At 57.4% G+C, this 17,451-nt stretch overlaps 1 protein-coding gene across 7 annotated transcripts in view; it reads left to right on the forward strand.

Moving 5' to 3' along the window:
* CARD11 (caspase recruitment domain family member 11) overlaps positions 1-17,451 on the forward strand; it is a 136,110-nt gene that overhangs the window by 72,169 nt on the left and 46,490 nt on the right. Inside the window, exon 1 of one of the 7 annotated variants that reach the window (XM_027042338.2) lies at positions 4,857-5,017. The exons of 5 other annotated variants lie outside the window; for them this stretch is intronic. The gene's annotated coding sequence lies outside the window, so the exon portion shown is untranslated. Of the gene's footprint in view, positions 1-4,856; positions 5,018-5,849; positions 6,751-17,451 lie in introns of those variants that run through there. One more of the 7 variants, XM_027042340.2, reaches the window with a different exon arrangement.

Here is a 17,451-nt window from a genome sequence, read left to right on the forward strand (position 1 = left end):
TGTGGAGATGAGCCAGGCCAGAGAGCCCAGGACTTCCCACCAGCCCAGAGGGGACATCTGACCCACTTCCCGTTCTCTGAGCCAGCGGCCCCCTGTCCTTCCAGGTCAGAGGCTGTCGATGGCTCTCCAGGCCTCAGGGGACCTGGCCAAGGGCAGGGGGCGAGGCAAGAGTTAACAGGGCCGCAGGCTCTGTGTACTGTGGGCGTTCTCTTCTGCTCTGTGTCCTCAGGCCGGCTTCCATGGCGACTTCATTAGCAGCAAGCTGCTAATTAAATTTCATATTTATGGTCGGAAAGTAAAATCATTGGACCTTTTTGAAATAGGATTTTATGAGTTTTAGCTCTGGCGCTGACTCAGCAGTCAAGGGCCCGCGCTGTTTAGATGTACGGCTTCAAGGCGGAGATAAATAGAACAAATAATACGGGGGAAGAGGTTGAATCCTGCGTCCTTGGGCAGGCCCCAACACGTTTCGGGGCCTTGGCGGGGCAGACCCGGGCCTCTGGGTGTGGCTGGGATGCCAGGGCTCCAGTCCAGTGTGGGTGTGTTTTGGGTCCAGGGTCACCGAGCCCCCGCAAGGCTGTTTTTGTTGCAGAGTGGGATGGGCTCTGTGTGTGTGTGTGTGTGTGTGTGTGTGTGTGTGTGTGTTCTTGCCATACTAGGAAAATCGCTCTTTGTCTGCAGCTCAGACTCCAGCCTCACGGGGTGTGTGTGCAGGAAGCTCTCGGATCCTACTTCCTTTCACGTGTCACTTAGCGACTGGCCGTGAGAACTCAGCTCCTTCCACCCTGCGATGCCCGCACCCCTTGTGCTGTGCCCCTGGTGGGTCCAGTGGGCATGTCCTCATCCAGGCCGGGAAAAACTCACGCCCACTGCATTCTGGTGTGTCCGGCGGGGAGGCTCTGAGCATCCTGGGGGTGGAAGGACGTCAGGGGCCTCGGGCTCTACCCTGCAGCCTGCTCAGACGCCCTTTCTCATAAAGGACGAGGCGGTTTCCCTCAGCTCGGTTCTGGTGGGTTTATCTCCGCTAGGAAGGATCCATTTCTCCGGGGAGGAAGGGACACGTGGAGTGTTGGAAAGTCCAGTGTGTGGAAGTCAAGGAGACCGGGCTCGGTCCCCGAGCCTCCCTCCCCCCACCGCCCCGTGGGGTCCGGGCCCTGCCGTCCACACCCTCTTCTGCAGCGTGGGGGGTAAGGCGACCTATCCCCCGGGGCACCTGAGAGCAGCCTGAGAGAATGCTCACCAAGGGCCCAACCGAGTCCCCGCGTGGCAGGCGCTGGGCCTTCCGTCCGTGACTAGCTTCCCTCCCACGAGCACTTCATTCTGCCTCGGCACGTCCATTCACAAACTGTGAAACAACAGCGTGGGTGGCCCAAGCGGCACCAGAGACCCCTCGGGAACCCGTTGCCTTGTGCTGCGACCACCCGCGAGGGGGCTTCCTTTCCACTGATTTGCTCCGGAGTCAGAAGCCGTCCCTCAGTCGATGTGATGCCCGTGGCGGGGCAGGTGGAGGGCGGGCCTGGCCCGGCGAGGGACACACACGAGCCCGCCTTCCGTCCCACGCAGAGCCGGGCCATTAACCCTTCCTGCCGCTGCCCGCGTGCTGTGGGCTGCACTCTGCGACCCCCCCCCCCCCCCAGTTCAGGTGTGAAAGCCCTAAGTCCCTGGGGTGGGGGGGCGGGTATTGGAGGCAGAGCCTTTGGGAGGAAATTAGGGTTGGATGAAGTCGTGAGGGCGGGGCCTCGTGATGGGATTGGGGGTTAGGAAGAGGACGAGGCAGGGCTCTCTCGTTGTGAGCACACACCAAGGACAGCCCACGTGAGGACACCACGGAAGGGCGGCCGTCCGCGGACCCGGAGGAGGTCTCTCACCGGACACGGGATCTGCTGGCACCTGAGCTCGGACTTCGCAGGCTGCAGGACAGAGAGAAATGAACACCAGTTGTCTAAGCCGTCCGGCCGGAGGTGTTTTGCGGACTGAGACACGTGTGACCTCGGGCAAGTCCCCCGACTTCTCTGAGCCTCGGCTTCCTGGCGGTCACGGCGGCGGCCACACGGGACCGCTGGGGGGTTGAGGGTGTGCCAGCAAGGAAGGCTTCCCTGCCGTGGTGCTCACGCAGGGCACCGCTTCCAGAACCAAAGGACGAGGGAGGACAAGGATCTGGCTGTCACTGAGGGGCTCTCCTGCAGGCCGCCCCCGCCCAGAGAGGAGACACGCGTCCCCTCCTTCCTCCTCTTTTCAGCTCAAGCCACCAGTCAGGCCGTCAGCACCTGGAACGTCGGAGCGTGACCGCGAGATGCCGGAACCCTTAATGTCCTCAGGAAGGAGGCTGTCGCTCCGGGCGGAGCACGGCGGGGCCAACCCCGGTGGCCGGCCACGTGCACATGCTGGGCTCCTGTCTTCCAAGCATCACTTCATCCTCACACCCCGAGAGGCGGCACCCCGTCGTCCCCATGTGACTGGAGACACTGAGGCCTCAGGGGATGCCCTGCAGGCCCGCCAGCCGCACCAGAGGCTGACCCGATCCAGTCCGTGGCCCCCTGACCTTTGGCTTCTGCTTGGCTGTGGAGGATGGGAGCACCAAGGGAAGACGGGGGCCGGTGGTCAGTTCTGAGGGGCGGCCACCCCCGGCTCCTGAAGGCTGAGCCCTGCCGGCAGCCCCCGGCCCCTCCCCCTCCCCCTCCCCCTCCAGCCCTTCGGTCTGGGCAAGAAGTCCCCAGGGTGCAGCCCCCAGGGACCTCGTGGCCCCCTCTTGCTCCCGTGAAGGCTGCTCATTCAGCTCTCCCCAGACCCAGCTTTTCGACCTCCGTCTCCTTGCCAGCCTCGCGCCGAATCAGGGTCCCGTCCCGCCCAGTCGCCACGTGGCCCCATGGTAGCCTGGCTGCGGAGTCCTGCCCACCGCCCTGCTGGGTCCTGTCTGGAGGGGCCCAGGAGGAGAGCCCGTGAGGAGTGGGCAGTCTGGGAGAGCTTCCCGTGGGAGGAGGCGCTGGTGACGGAGGGCTTGGAGGCCCGATAGGAGTTTGGCTGGAGACGTGTTGCGGGCCGTTCGCTTCACCTAAGCTGCCGTAACAAAATATCACAGGCCTCACAAACTACCATGAACGGGTTCGCTCGAAAGGAGAGAGACATATTCTCACAGTCCTAGGGGCCAGCAGTCTGAAATCAAGGTGGGAACAAGGCAGGGCCCCCTTCCTCCAGAGACTCCAGGAAAGGATCCCCCCGACTCTTGCAGGTCTCGTGGCCCCCACGTTCCACGGCCCGTGGCCACCTCCCCCACCTCTGCTTCCATAGTCACGTGGCCGTCTTCCCTTGCGTCTGTGTGTGTGTCACTGACTCAAGCCCCGCCCTAATCCAGGGAGACCTCCGCTTCGGTGCGTCCGCAGACCCCCCGTTTCCAGATACGGTCGCATTCTGAAGAGGGGGGGCCCTGTCCAGCCCAGCACATCGCGGGGGGGCGTCAGCGGATGACAGCTTCAGAGAGAGGGAGAGGCAGGAGCCGGGGCCCCGCGAAGGGACCGTGTCACCCCTCCATGAGCAGAAGGCCGACGCGGGTGCAGAGGAGTGGGACTTGGAAAACAGGGCAGCGGTCGCGTACGGAGCTGGGCGAACGCCGACCACGTGACCCAGCAGCCCTGAGCCTTGGTGCTTCTCCCAAAGAGGTGACGGCACCTGTCCACGCGACGATTTGTCCAAGAACGTCCCAACAGGGGAACCTGGGAATCCACCCGCAATGCCCACCAACAGGTGAAGGGATAAACTGTGGGACGCGCATCAGCGACGACGCTCTGTCACCGGGACCAGCCAGTGACATGCACAGCCAGTGCCCCGAGGTACTGAGGCAGCAAGCCAGGCCCCGAACAGCGCGTGCTCTGCTCCTTCAGTTTTCTGTCACAGAAATCACAGTCCTGGTGGCCACTGGCGTGGGTGCACGGCACGGAAAGGGCCGTGAAGGAACCCCTGGGGTGCTGGCCACGCTCCGCTTCTCCATGGGTCATAGGGTGTCTTCTTTCCCCAACTCCTTGAACGGTGTCCTTGAGATGCACGCGGCTCACTGATGCTACCGCAATAGTTTCGGAAAGGAGAGGGGACCGTAAGTTCTCCGGCCACCCGTACAGGCGGGGACACAGGAATCAGGCCGCAGTGGAGTCGGACCGTGGCGCCCAGGCGGAGACACTGGTGTCCAGCTGTGCAGGGACCGGGGTGGGGGTGGGGGACGTTGCAGCTTCTAGGAAGGGGCGGGGCTGACCTCCCAGGCGTGTGCCTACATCACCTGGATCCATCCGCCCACAGCTTCCGTTCCCCTATTTCCCGAGAGGACACGGCCCTCTGCTCCCCCAGGGGAATGGGGTGATCGGAGCTCACCGCAGGGTGAGAGGGCAGAGGAGACACGGGTGGTCAGGGAGGAGCTGGGTCAGTGCCCCACCGTGGATGCCGGGCTGTGTCGAGCAGAAAAGAGTAGCAGTGTGTTTGGCTCGGGGCAGCTGGGTGTGAGGCTTGTGGAACATCTTCCCTGGAACATTCTAGGCCCCACGCTTCCCGCCTGCGGCCTTCCCCCTGGGTGCAGTTCGTAGTCAGGGGACCGTGGTCTCCTGGGCGAGGTCGGGCACAGCAGGAAGAGAGAGCAGGACTGACGCCAGGCTCCTGCCCGATCCTCCCTCCCCTCCTGCACCCCCTCCCCCCTGCGCCCCAGAGGCAGACGCGACCCTGCCTGCCAGAGAGAGCACGGTCCCCTTGGCGAGTGTCTCAGCCTCCCCGCCCCCCCGTAGAAAGTCACCCACAGACTCTGCTCAGAACAAAAATAAAAAGGGAAGTATGGCAGCGCCCCCACCCCCCACCTCTGCCCCTAAAAATAGAGGCGGCCTCCCAGTGGGGTGTTGTGTGGGCTTCCGGGAGAGGCCGCGGTTCCGTGCAGCATCAGCATGTTCTGGGGGCCTGGCAGGCAGCGCGCTGGAGGAGAGGGGGTCTGAGGGGACCACGGAGGGACCCCAGGCAGACCCAGGACAGAGCTGGTTGCAAACATGTGAGTATATTCTCCAACCGGCAGGTCCTTTAGCTCCGAGACACGTGTGTGCTGAGCTAGCAAAGCCCCAGCGGGAGCCGTGTGGGGCCGGCTGGGGGGGGGGGGGTGCCGTAAGCCCCGCGCCCCCCACCCTACCCCCTTGCTTCATCCACACCGTGTCTAATGACTCCACACATGCTCCCTTTCATTTCTCAATTTCTTAAACAACACGGTCGACTCTCAAACAGCCGGTGCCGGGGCGACTAGTTTATGCTGTCACTTTGATTGCACAGAGCGTGGAACTGAGCCCAGAGAAGGCCCCTCCGTAAATGCCTGATGATTGATTTGGACCAGAACGCTTGCATTTTTATGTGCTGGCTTCTCGAACTTTCTTCTGATGGAGGACAGTGCCCAGCGTGGAGGAGCGGGCGTGAGAGCACAGAATGTGCTCTTGTTGGAGGCAGTGAGGTGCCCGAGGCCCCCCGATGGAATTGTCTGCGGCGTCTGTCCCGGAAGGTCGGGCCCTTGCCTTTATGTGAGGCTCACAGCCCCGCAGCCCTCCCCGGGGTACCCTGTAGACGATCCTTCCTTCCGAGGTTTAAGATTCCGTGTGCAAAGAAAGGAGCCTGGTGCTAACTGTCCCACAGCTGACCCAAGGCCCGGCCCCTGCCCACAGGCATGTGGAGAGACGGAGACACTGGAGCCCCGAGCCCAGTGGGAGACTTTGACCAGAACCCCGGGGAGAAAAGGCAGAGTGCAGTGTGAATGGCTTTTCAAGGAGCAGAAGGAACAGGGCCCGAGGGAAAGCCCCCCCCTCCCCCACCCCCCTGCATCTCCTGTAGGTCTCAGAGACACTTCCTCATTTCCTCCTGAAGCACTTCAGGAACCCGATAAGCCCTGCACGGTCGAAACTGCAGGCCTCGGGCGGCTTGGGCTTATGAGAAGCTGTCCTCTGCTTCCAGGAGGTCACGCTGACATCACGGGTTCGAAGAAGTCCGCAAGGTCTCAGGGGCATCCTTTAAAATGAGAGACCACGTAAGGTCGCGGGTGTCTCCAGTCACACAGCGGAGAGCATCCCTCGGTGGAGCGGGTCCCACGAAGGCCGGCCTGGCCTAAGACACGGCTCGGTAGCGCCTGGCGGGCCGCCTTCGAGCCTGGCTTTGCAGAGCTCCCCACACGCAGGCACAGAGCCCACCCCCCACCCACTGTTGCCGACACTTGCTCCCAAGCCTCAAGTCCGCACCGATCTGCGGTGTCTGGGTGCAGTTTGGACGGGGCGCCTTACGTAATGATCGGTGGTTCCAGCCATTTGACACAAGCCAAAGGAGAAAAAAAAAAAGTCTGGCTGGCATCTGATTTTATGAGCTTTTGCTTTCATGGCAAGAAGCGAGAGATGATCTCTGGGCGTAGAGATCCCCACATTCCCGGGCCTGCTGCTCTCAGAAAGCGTTTCCATTGCACCGTGTAGGGAGCACAGGACATCAGAAAACCAGGGGCTCGTGTGCACCAGGGCCTGGACACCCACCCCTCCCCCCCCCCCCAACCCCAACAGGCCCATTTAAAGACACTCTTACATAATAGATCAGTAAGAAGGACAGACACAGGACGGGACTCTCTCCTCAGCAGCAAAATCGGAGTGTCCGGAGATGTTTGGTAACAGTCTCATCCCCGCCCCCCTTCTGGTGCTCAGATAACGTGGAAAATGTGAGTCTCGGTGTTTCCACGTTTCAAGCTGCCTGGCGGCTTTAGAACAGGTGAGCTGACCTACGGGAAATCACTCAAGTTCACGTGGCTCCTTGCCACGGCCTCAGGAGCCCCCGCGCCCCCACCCCGGGGACTGACCCAGGGACACTAACACGGAAGCAGCCCTCCCAGACCAGACCCTGCTTTCCCTTTCCCACCCCCGCCCACCCCCTCCCTGCTCGGCTGTGTCTTGCTTCATTTCTTTTCCCTTCCCTCGCCGTGCACCTGCGGGCACTAAATAAAACTCTGAGTTCCTGTGCCTTTTTCTCAGCCCGTGTCCTCGCTTCAGACCTCACACCCCGCCTCCTTTTGCTGCGTCCGCCTCCCTTGTGCCTTTTCCTGGACGCGCAGCCCGCAGACGTCACTCCTGATTTCCGTGCTTCCCTGAGCCCAGGGTTGACTGACCCCCCCCCCCCCACCCCGGGGTGGGGGTGAGGGGCGCATGCACCTGCCTTGCCCGTGGGGCCCCTCTCGTGTCTCCATCTGAGTTGATGGTACCTTCCCGGCCAGGCTGTGTCAGGGCTGGGGTTAGTGTTGGTTCGGGACCAGCAGCTCACATGTTCCAGAAATTGGAGCTTTTTATCTGTTTGATCAGATTTGGTTGAGGGAAGTGAAATTCACGTAATGTTCACCCCCCCACCTTAAAGTGAACAATTGGCGTTTAGCATGCTCACGGGGCTGTACAGCCACCACCCGCACCCAGTTCCAAAGCACGTCCCTTGCCCCGAAAATAAAGCCCCGTATACATCAGCGGCCGCCCCTCCGTGTCTGCCGGCCCCCAGCCCCTGGCCGCCACCCACCTGCTGTCTCTCTGTGGGCTTCCCTCCTCTGGGCATTTGAAGGTATCCTGCCGCTCGTGGCCTTTCGAGTCTGGTTTCTTCCGCTCCGTGTGACGTTTGCAAGGTCTGTCCATGTTGTAGCACGGATCAGCGCCCCGTTCCGTCTCGTGGCTGAATAGTATTCCGTCGCACGTATAAATGTCTTCATTTTAAGAGTCACTGGCTTCGAGGGCTCACGGCTGCTGGGACTGGGAAGGGGAGCGGGGCGCAGGGAGGTGGGAGGGGGGACCTTGCTGGGCTTCTCGATGCAGCACCCAGCAGAAGCAACCTGCGACGGGGGTCTCGGCCCACCGCCTTGGCCCGCCCCGCCGTCCGTGCAGCCCCGCGGAGGGCATGTTGGGGAAGCCAGCATCTCTGGCCAGCCTCCCCAGGCTGCCGCTGGCTCTGCTCCTGAGCACATTATCACAATTAATGACAGCCAGCTCTCGATTCTCTCAAGTAATAGGGGACCCGAGTAACACAGAGCTCATTGAAATGTGGGGCTGCAGGGGCGGTGGGGAGGAGGGGCCCCATTCCGTGGGGAAGCTGTTTATTTTGCAGTTAATTAGGAGTAAAGAGACCCTTCCTGAGTCCTTTCCTCCTTCTCTGTCTCCCTCCCAGAAGCCTGTTTAATTGGACGTACAGACTTACTCTGCTCCTGACCTAGCGGATGCCCAGTGAACGCATTTTAACTAACCATGCCCCCCCACCCCCCACCCCCGCCCCCGCCGGCCATCTCTTGGCAGAATGCTCCAGGACAGGAAATCTGACCCCTTTGAATTTCACTCCTGTGCCCGCCCAGCCTGGCGTGGAACGCGGGTTGTTACGCGTGGTATCGGGGGTGCCGGATGCGGGCACCGTGCTTTATCCTTCCCCAAAGGTCTGCGGTAAGTGGCGACATTACGAGACGCACAGAAGGAGGGGAATGGACTAACTCAGGCATCTGGAACCCCCACAAACTGGGTCATTGGTCCCAGAAGGATCGGGACGCGGTGCTTTGCCCCGGGGCCCTTCCTGAGCGAGCGGCGTGCCAAGTGTGGTCAGACACGGCCCCTGTTGTGCTCCCGTCGCGCTTGAAATTAACGCCCACTGACGCGTCCTGCAGCTTCCCCTCAGCGTCCCGCCTGTCCCTTTTCTCCCAGGACCGTGAGCTCGGTCTAGCGTAATCCTAGGTGAAGTGACTGGAGCCCCCCAGCGTGACACGCTGAGTTTGCCGAGGGTCTCTTTCCAGCCTTGCTGTGCGACCGCGAGCATCAGACTCTGCCCCCCTCCGCCCCTGCCGTCTGTGGTGGGTTGTGGTACTGAGTCACTCCGTCCCCTCCTCTGATGTCGAATGAGTGCCCACGGCACAAGAGGCACGGAGGCGTCGTGCCCCGCTTCGTCCAGGAGCGCGTCCCCTGAAGGTCAGCTGGTGACCTTTCACAACGAGGGAGTGAAGCCCTCCGCGTAAGTCCGGAAGATGCTGGCTGGTGTGGGTTATCAGTTTTCAAAGAATTAGGATTCCAGACTGAACCGAATTCCCGTGCACCACCGGCTAGAAAGGGCTGTCCTTGGTGGTGCAGAAGGTCCTTCGGGCTGGAGTGGGGGGGGGGGGGGGGGGCGGGGGAGGGGGGCGCATTGCGAGAAGAGATGGCCACCGTCACACTGATGCCACATTCGGGAACGCCAGCAAATGAAAGAGTCCTTCTTCCCGACAGAGTGCAGGACCAGCTGACTTTTCTGCAGCTCACCCGGCTGGGGTGGTTTGTGACCAGATAGCTCCGTCCCCGCAGGTCACAGATTGGAGGGACGTAGACTGTAGACTTCTAATCTGTGACTGATGGAGAGGCCAAGACAGATGGGCGCTCGGGTCCAAACGGCAGGCGCAGCAGAACGAGCCGGGTGCAAACGAAGGGCCTGTGATCCCGTCAGCAGGCTGTCGTGGTGAAAACCCTCAAGCACGCGGCGGACAGAAAGGTCTTCCCCGCTGAAGGGAGGAAGCTGAAACAAGGAAGAGACAGCCGGCGCGTATGCCCCGGAAATCGGTCACTTCGTGAATGTTAAATGCCCATTTGTGCGAGAGACTGGCTGGGGCGCAGGGCGTCCGAGGAAGTAAGAGAGGGGCCCCTCCCGGAGGCCGTGAGCAGCACGGCGGGCTCGGCGAGAGAGATGCTAACGATGCCCGGTGGGCGAGTTGCAAACCAGAAGCCCAGACACAAGGCTCGAAGGCAGATCTTTGACGTTTTGCTCGAAGTTCTGCCCGTGCAGGTGGTTATACGGGGCGTCCAGGCAGACCCCTCGTTTCCATCTCGAGTTTCCCGTTGGCTTCTGAAGGGCTGGATTGAGTGATCAAGTGCCTGCTCTGTGCACGGTAGCAGCCCTAAGGTGTTAGAGGTGCTTGTGCAACTCTGCAGACCAAGAAATGGGGCTCAGAGAGGTTAAGCCACGTGCCTCAAGCCACACAGCAGTAAGTGGCAGAGCAGCAGCTCACATCCAGGACCCTCCCTTCGGCACCGTGTGCTTTCCACTGGGACGCACACTGTTGCCTCCTTATTCAGAGGTTTTTTGGCATGGCTCTCTTTTTAGAGTCGAACTTCCGTGATCCTGTGGCCACAGCCCCCATCTTCTTGGGGTGGGGATGCCACTTCTCACCAAGGAGCGCGGTGTACTTTAACCTCCCAAGGACCTTCCTTGCGTGCGGGTCCCTCCAGCGGGAACCCCAGCCGCGCAGCGCTGCAGGTCTACACCGAAGGAGTCTGTAGAGACCGCCTGTCTGTCTGTCCTGCTGCCTGCAAATCTGCCCAGGGAACCGATGTCGGAGAAAGTACTGCTCTGACCTCAAGCCTCAAATACCTCAGGGTAAAAATAGGAAGGTCTGAGGCCCGGATCACAGCTGAGGCTGCTGCTTCCTGCCCCAGGGTCTCGACCAGACCTGAAGGCCTTTTGAGAAGAAGTCTCCACAAGCCCCGTGCAGCCCCCCGGGGAAAGCCAGAGCCTCAGGCCCCCGAGTGGCCGCCCTCCCGAGCGGATTTCACTCCCTGATCTCACTCGCCGGTGCTCTGCGCAGATGCGGGTGGAAGCAGCGGAAAGCCGGATCCAGAAACACGCCGCCCGCAACACCCCGTCTCCGTTCCCGTAGGAGGAACCCTGAAATCTGCCTCCTTCTAGACACTAACCCGCTCGGGGATCGAGATCTTCGGCAGAGTTCTTTTCAAACGTGGAAACGTGTTTAGAGGTGTCACTGCCTTTACCAGTTCCCTTGACATTTCACAAACTAGACGGCCCCACGGCGACAAATGCATCTTAAGCTGTTTACCACGTCGATTCTGAGTGTATTTTCGGTGCGCCTTAGAAACACAGAAGAGAGAGACCAGTGCACCTGGCTGCTGGGGCCTCAAAGCAAGCTTGTGAGGCTGCCGACCAGCCTTCCTCCCCCTCTTCCTCCCCGGCCCGGCCTCCACCGCTTCGTCCCATGGACCATCGTCCCCACTTTGCTCTGGACACCCCTGAATTTGTCACCCGTGTCTTCTCACGAGGACAGTCTTCTCCCCGCTGAACCTCCTTGCTGTGAGCTCCTGCTTTTTCCTACTCCTGTCTTTCACAGCTAATGCCTGTTGACTCACACGAGACCCGAGTGAGTAGGGTTCCCTCTGTCCTGCTCGAGTCCACCCTGAAGTGTCCTCATTCCGAAACCTCACAGACGTTCCCCCTAGAGAGACGTGCAGAGGCCGGTGGGCCCCCCACGCCCTCCATTCTAACCTGGGCTCGTGCTCCTGGGGGTTCTGGGGCCAGCCAGAGGGACGAGGAGGAGGAGAAGGGGAAGATTCACGGTCCAGATGGGGCTCCCATAGAACCTTCCCGTCTCGTTCCTGGCTGCTCTCCGGGTGGGGCTCTTACTTCATGACGCCGGTGGCCTTCCCTATGAAGTGCAAGGGCCCAACCCTTTCGCTCGGTAGGTCCTCGCCCCACCCACTCACACGCCAGCCCCAGGAGCAGGATTCTGTGTAGGGCTGTGTAGGACAGGATTCTTCCCTCCCAGACCGCCTCCCCAACCCCCCCGATCAAAGAGTAGCTCGTGCTTTCGTCCCACCTCTCCTGTGCTAGAATTACATCTCCCCACGACGCACGCACCAAAATGCATGCTCCGCGTCCTGCTTTGGGCCACCCGTGCATAGTAGAAACCCCACGCGCCCGGACCGGACTCTGGAAGGACACGTCGTTCGTTCGCTCTCTGGGCAGCGCTCACCCTGTGCCGCGGCGTGCTGGAGACTCACGGGTGGGCACAACGCAAGCCCTCTCCAGGAACTCACAGCGGGCGTGCAAAGGAGTGACAGCAAAACCGGGTTAAAAGTACAGGAACGTTGGTCCATTCTGCAGCAGGGAGCTGTGTCCCGCTGGGAGGGGTCTGGCAGGGTGGCCGCCTGGGCCGAGTGTGGCGCCTGCTGTCACCAGGTGCTTCTTGGGTAGCAGACTCCTCAGTACAGGTCTGTGACAACGAAATGTTCTTATCATAATACCTTAGGTCATTAGAGTGTTTGTTTAGCAATTGTCTATTGAACAGCCGCTACGTGCAGGCACAACAGCAAACCCAGCCTTGACGTGAGGCGTTCAGAGGGACCGTGGACTCTCCAAGCTTCCCCAACCCAGATAATCCGATGAAGATTCTGCCAATGGAAAGAAGTCCCCCGGGCCCCCCGGGTGAAGCGAAGGGTCTGTCCTTGCAAGCACAGAAGACTGCTGAACCAGAATCAGCTGGAGGTCTTGGTGACATAACGGTCCCCGTGGCAAAGGCGATTTGCTGACCAGGCTTCCGAGGCAAGAGCAGGAGACAACGGTATTTCATTGTCACCAAGGTCTCCCCCCGCCCCCCACCCCGGCCAGCCCCACAGCAAAGCCACACTTAGGTTTGGTCCCGCCGTGGCTCCCGGAGACCATCACAGCTGACAGTCGGCTGCGTGCACGGCTCTGGAATCCGAATGGAACAAAAGCTCATAGAGAGCCAATGGGATAAATTGACACACATTTCAGAACAATTGGAATCTGTCATTCCTAATTGTGCATCTTTCAAATGCTTCTCTGCGGTCGTGGGAGGGAAATGAGAGCTGGAGGGAAGCAGTGTCCTTCGGTAACGCGGGAGGTGGGCATCCTTGCAAAGATCGTGGCCTCCGTGCACGTCGGGACCGGCTGTAGAAGTTGGGACGGGAGACGGGCCTGGGGATGGGGGCGGGGGTGATGCTTGCCACGGTTTCGGTTTCTGCTTTCAGTAAGCGTGCCATGCTCCCCACCGCCCCCCAGCCCTGACTTCTGATGCTTACACCCCCTTCCTAGAAGATACCAGGTCGAGACATTTTTATTGCACAGAAAAAACCATTGGCCCTTTGCCCGCCTCACCTGAAAGTCGGTGGATGGGCGCAGCACCTTGAGGAGCTCCGGGTGTGAATACAGGGGGCCTGGTCCCCGAGGAGGTGGTCGGGGGAGGCTGGCGGCACCCGGGGTGGCAGTGAGGAGTTTGGCTGTCGCAAGGGCGGGCTCCTGGGGAATAACGAGGGCTGACTGAGAGAAGAGAGAGATTCTGGTGGATGTGGCAGAGGCTGGAGTATGTGACTGGACACCGAAAAGTGAGGGGCCCGGCCCAGGATCTGAGGCAGGACCGCGCCGGGCAGAGGAGACGAATCGCCCAGCCTGTGTGCCACAAGCCAGGAACATCATCTGTTAGCATTTCCTGGGCTGCTCCTTACCTCCTCGTGCGCCGCTGACCCTGCAGAGGGCCTCGTGCTCCCCCTCCCCGTGGCTCTCTGTACATACGTGTCAGCCCTTACTGACCTCCTGCTTACTCTGGTTTTGTATCTAGAAAAACAGAAACCGGAGCAAATAGACAGAAAAGACAGTTGCTCAGAGAGTGGGGCTCAGAAGGCTGTGGCTAGGATCGATAAGACTTTCTTAGAAAGCTTGGATCTTACTTGTTTAAAACAAAATCAGAGTTTTGTGTAAAAGGGATACTAGTGATTTTATTCTTCTCATGAGCCAAGAACTCAAAGGTTAGCTTGGGCCCCAAAATGCTTGTGGCATCCTAGGAATCCATACATAGAATGTGGCCTGTTGTCCTCATGCTCACAAGATGGCTGCTGAGTCAGAGCATTGCATCCACATTCCAGGTGGGAAGACAGGGACAAATAAAAGCCTCTTCTCCCCTGATTCCGCCACTCACCCCTCAAAGAGCCCTTCTAAATGCCTCCAGAAACTTCCACTTACATCTCCTTGGCCAGAATCGTGTCACATAGGCATCTCTACTTACCAGAGAGGCTGCAAGCACCGTTTTTCAATGGGCACAGGAGTGCTCCCCACAAAACGGGGGCTCTGTCAATAGGTAGGAGAGAACGCATGTTAGGTCGGCCGCCACTGCGAATTTAAAACAATTTGTAGGAATGGGGACTTTGGAGGAGGGGGGTGCGGATGAGCCCCACGGGAGGGCACGGCTCTGGTCCCTTTCCATAAAGCCTTGTGTCCAGGGCCACAGACACATAGGTGGCTGGACCAGGGTCTCTTCAGTCCTTCCGCACAGGCCGTAGATCAGCCTTGTAAATAATTTTTCCTTTTTTTTTTTTTTTTTTTTTTTTTTTTTTGCCAGAAGTCCTTTCAGTTAAATGGAGGTTTCTTTGGAATAATTAAACCTTCCGTCTCAAGCCTCTCACTCTGGCCATCCAGGCGAATCCATTAACCAGAGATGCATTTCTCCGCCTGCCTGCTGACCCCCTTCTGGTTCCAGAGCTTTTGCCCCAGGGCAGCTCTTGGAGAGAGAGGAGGAGCCTGTGCCACAAAGACAGCTCTTTTCCGAAGGGCTGGGCACTCCCTGGGTTTGGTATAATAACAGCCTTCTTGCTTATTTTATTCGGGCTCTGGTTTTTATTCATTCACCCAACAGATACATTCTGGAGCAGCCGTAGCTGCTCTTAAGAGTGAGAGCCCATGCTGAGTCCCGTGGGAGACGAGGCAGACCCGTGGCAGGGAGCAGAACCTCCCTGAACCTCTTCTGTAAAATAGGCTAGGGGTATGTGCCTTCAAAATGAGGGCGTAAGGCAGTAAAGAAAGATACGGAGCCCAGGAAGCAAGGAACCTAATCGGTCAGCTTCGATGCTTAGTAAATGTTGGTTGCGATGACTGCAGGTTTAACTAGGATCGGGTGACTTGGAGTCCGGGGGGCTGAGTTGGAAACTCGGCTCTGCCGCTCCGTGCCTGTGGGATCTCACCCCTTTACGTAACGCTCTGATCCTGTCCCCTCCTCGTAAAGTGGGGATGTGAAAACCTGCCTACGGAGCTCCTGGGAAGCGACATGACATCTGTCAAGCTCCCAGCGACTGTCGGCACTTCCGGTTTACGAAGAGGTGAGCTGTCTGGGAAAGAGATCGAGTGTCTTAAGTGTTCAGACAATGGAGGTAACTGTTGGATTCTTTTTTTTTTTTTTTAATGTTTATTTTTGAGAGAGACAGAGCACAAGCAGAGGAGGGGCAGAGAGAGAGGGAGACACAGAACCCGAAGCAGGCTCCAGGCTCCGAGCTGTCAATACAGAGCCTGACGGGGGGCTCGAACCCACACACTGTGAGATCATGACCTGAGCTGAAGTCAGATGCCCAACCGACTGAGCCACCCAGGTGCCCCGTAACCGTTTGATTCTTGATACTTGAATGTATTGCCCATATTTCCAATTATTGATATGTTATTTTTTATTTATTTATTTTTTATTATTTATTTTTTTTTTTTGCCAAGATCATACACATCACGCAGAGTTGAAATGTAAGGTAGGCTTGTAATAAAAACATCACTCCCCAGCCTAGTCATCACCGTCTCCAGGTCCTAATCCCCAGAAGCAGCTACTCCTACGTCTTCTCCATTGTTGTGTTTTCTTCCGCGATGTGCCTCCCTATTTCTAGGCGATCGGTTTGCATTGCTGTTTACCCACATAGCCATTCGAAGGCATTATTTATTATATGAGACATACTCTTAGGTAGATGAGCATTTAGCCCTCTTTTCTGAGTACCGTACTCCGTGCATGTCCCTTTCTTCCATTCTGTCAGTGCATTTAGATCACAGTTTTATGTGTTACATTATTGTCACTTCATAATACTGCTTATGTTGAGGCATGTTGTATGCTGTGAGTGTTTCTTATCTTTTTGCTTCTCTCCTGGAGTTAATATTGCCTTTTTTTTTTCATTTGTTGAGGTTTTTTTTTCTTTTTATGTGCCTAGCCTTCGTTATTTTTCCATCTCACAGTCCTGTTACTTGCCTACCAAAATCATTTCCTAAATTATGAAATATATCATGACCATTCCATTTCTGCCCTGGTCACCTCCCTCTAGTGGCCTCTCTGTGATCCTGCCATAATCTTGGCCAGCTACCTCTTGCCCCGTCTCTCTCATCCTGGAATTTTCCTTGCTGCTTTGTCCAATTAGATTTTCTGTTTCCTGAGTTGCCTGCATTCCTGTTTATTGTTTTATTCCCTCATTTTACCAGAGCATACCCACTAGGAGCTTCTTGGGAAAGGGTGCATGGGAGATAAATGTTCAGAGTCTTTGCCTTTCTGAAAATAGTATCGTTTTATTTTCACGCCTAATAGTCTGGGGACGGGGGTAGTGGAATTCTAGGCCAAAGAGTATTTTCCATCACAAATGTGAAGCCATTGCCTCATTGACTCCCAGCTCCCAGTATCGCAATCGAAAATGCCAAACTTACTTCTAGTCCTTTGTACGTGACCTGATGTTTCTGAAAACTTTGAGGGTCTTATTTCCTTATGGCCTGAAATTTCACAACAGTGTTCTGAGCAGGTTCTTTCTTCTCTGATTGTCCTGAGGACCCAAAGGGCCATTGAAATCTGAAGACTCCTGTGCTCACGTCTGGAGAATCCCCCAATATTACTCCTCTGATAACTTCACCCCTTTACATCATATCCCCACAGACGAGATAAGAAAGGAAACATAACCTCTGCACTCCCTTTGCAGGATTTCTAGTTACTGGCTGTTAAGCCTAAATTAACCTCCTTTTCCCTGCCCTATCTTGTCTGTCTTCTCTGTACTGACTTTTTCGAAGATTTCCTCAACGTTATCTTTCAAACTTTCTATTGGTAAGTGTCTGGCACTTTCATTGCTAACAACTCTTCCTTGTTCTTTGTTCCTTTTTCATAGCATCCTACTATCGTTTTGTGGATTCAGTATCTTTTTTCATCTCAACGGATTTTGATTATCAGGATGTGGGTGGCTTTTTTTTCCTTAAGTTTTCTCTTATTCTGCGCATCGTCCGCTTCCCGCAGGTTCTTTGTATCCACTCGTCTCTCGATCTCTTCCTTTCGCATGAAGACTTACCTCCAACACCAAGCGACCCTTGGCTTGGCTCTCTGTTTATTCTTACGTAGGAGGCGACACAGTGGTGTGGCTTGTCGATTAAACAGCTTCGCTGTAGGCAAATGGGCTCTGACTGTGTTTGAATAAGACGCTAATAACGCACCAATGAGTTGATTCCTTTTTTGAGACACAGTATAGCTCTTCTTCACCCTGAGCCCATAGCTGCCATCTTAGAACTCGGTTTCCGTTCCGTCTGACGTTTCCATGTGACAGTGGTATTTCAGGGAGCTTGTGTACTTATGCTTCCGGTTACAGTCCTTCTCCAAGTAAAGTTTTATTTTGTAAGAAGCAGTTGTAGGCGCCGTTTGGCAATAAGAGTCCGTCCGAGAAACTCGGGTCCAAGTCCTGACTCTGAACCCCTCCCACGTTTGGTTTTCTTGGCTAATAAAATGGTGAGGGTAGGAGCAATAATAAAGTGCCACCCATCTCAGAGAGTTTTTGAGGTTTATCGGTTGCGCTTAGCAAGTGCCTGGCACACGGTTAGTCGTCTGTAAGCATCAGGGATGATGTTTCTGCCCGTGGA

Source organism: Acinonyx jubatus, chromosome E3 (assembly GCF_027475565.1).
Source record: "Acinonyx jubatus isolate Ajub_Pintada_27869175 chromosome E3, VMU_Ajub_asm_v1.0, whole genome shotgun sequence".
Lineage (NCBI taxonomy): Eukaryota > Metazoa > Chordata > Mammalia > Carnivora > Felidae > Acinonyx > Acinonyx jubatus.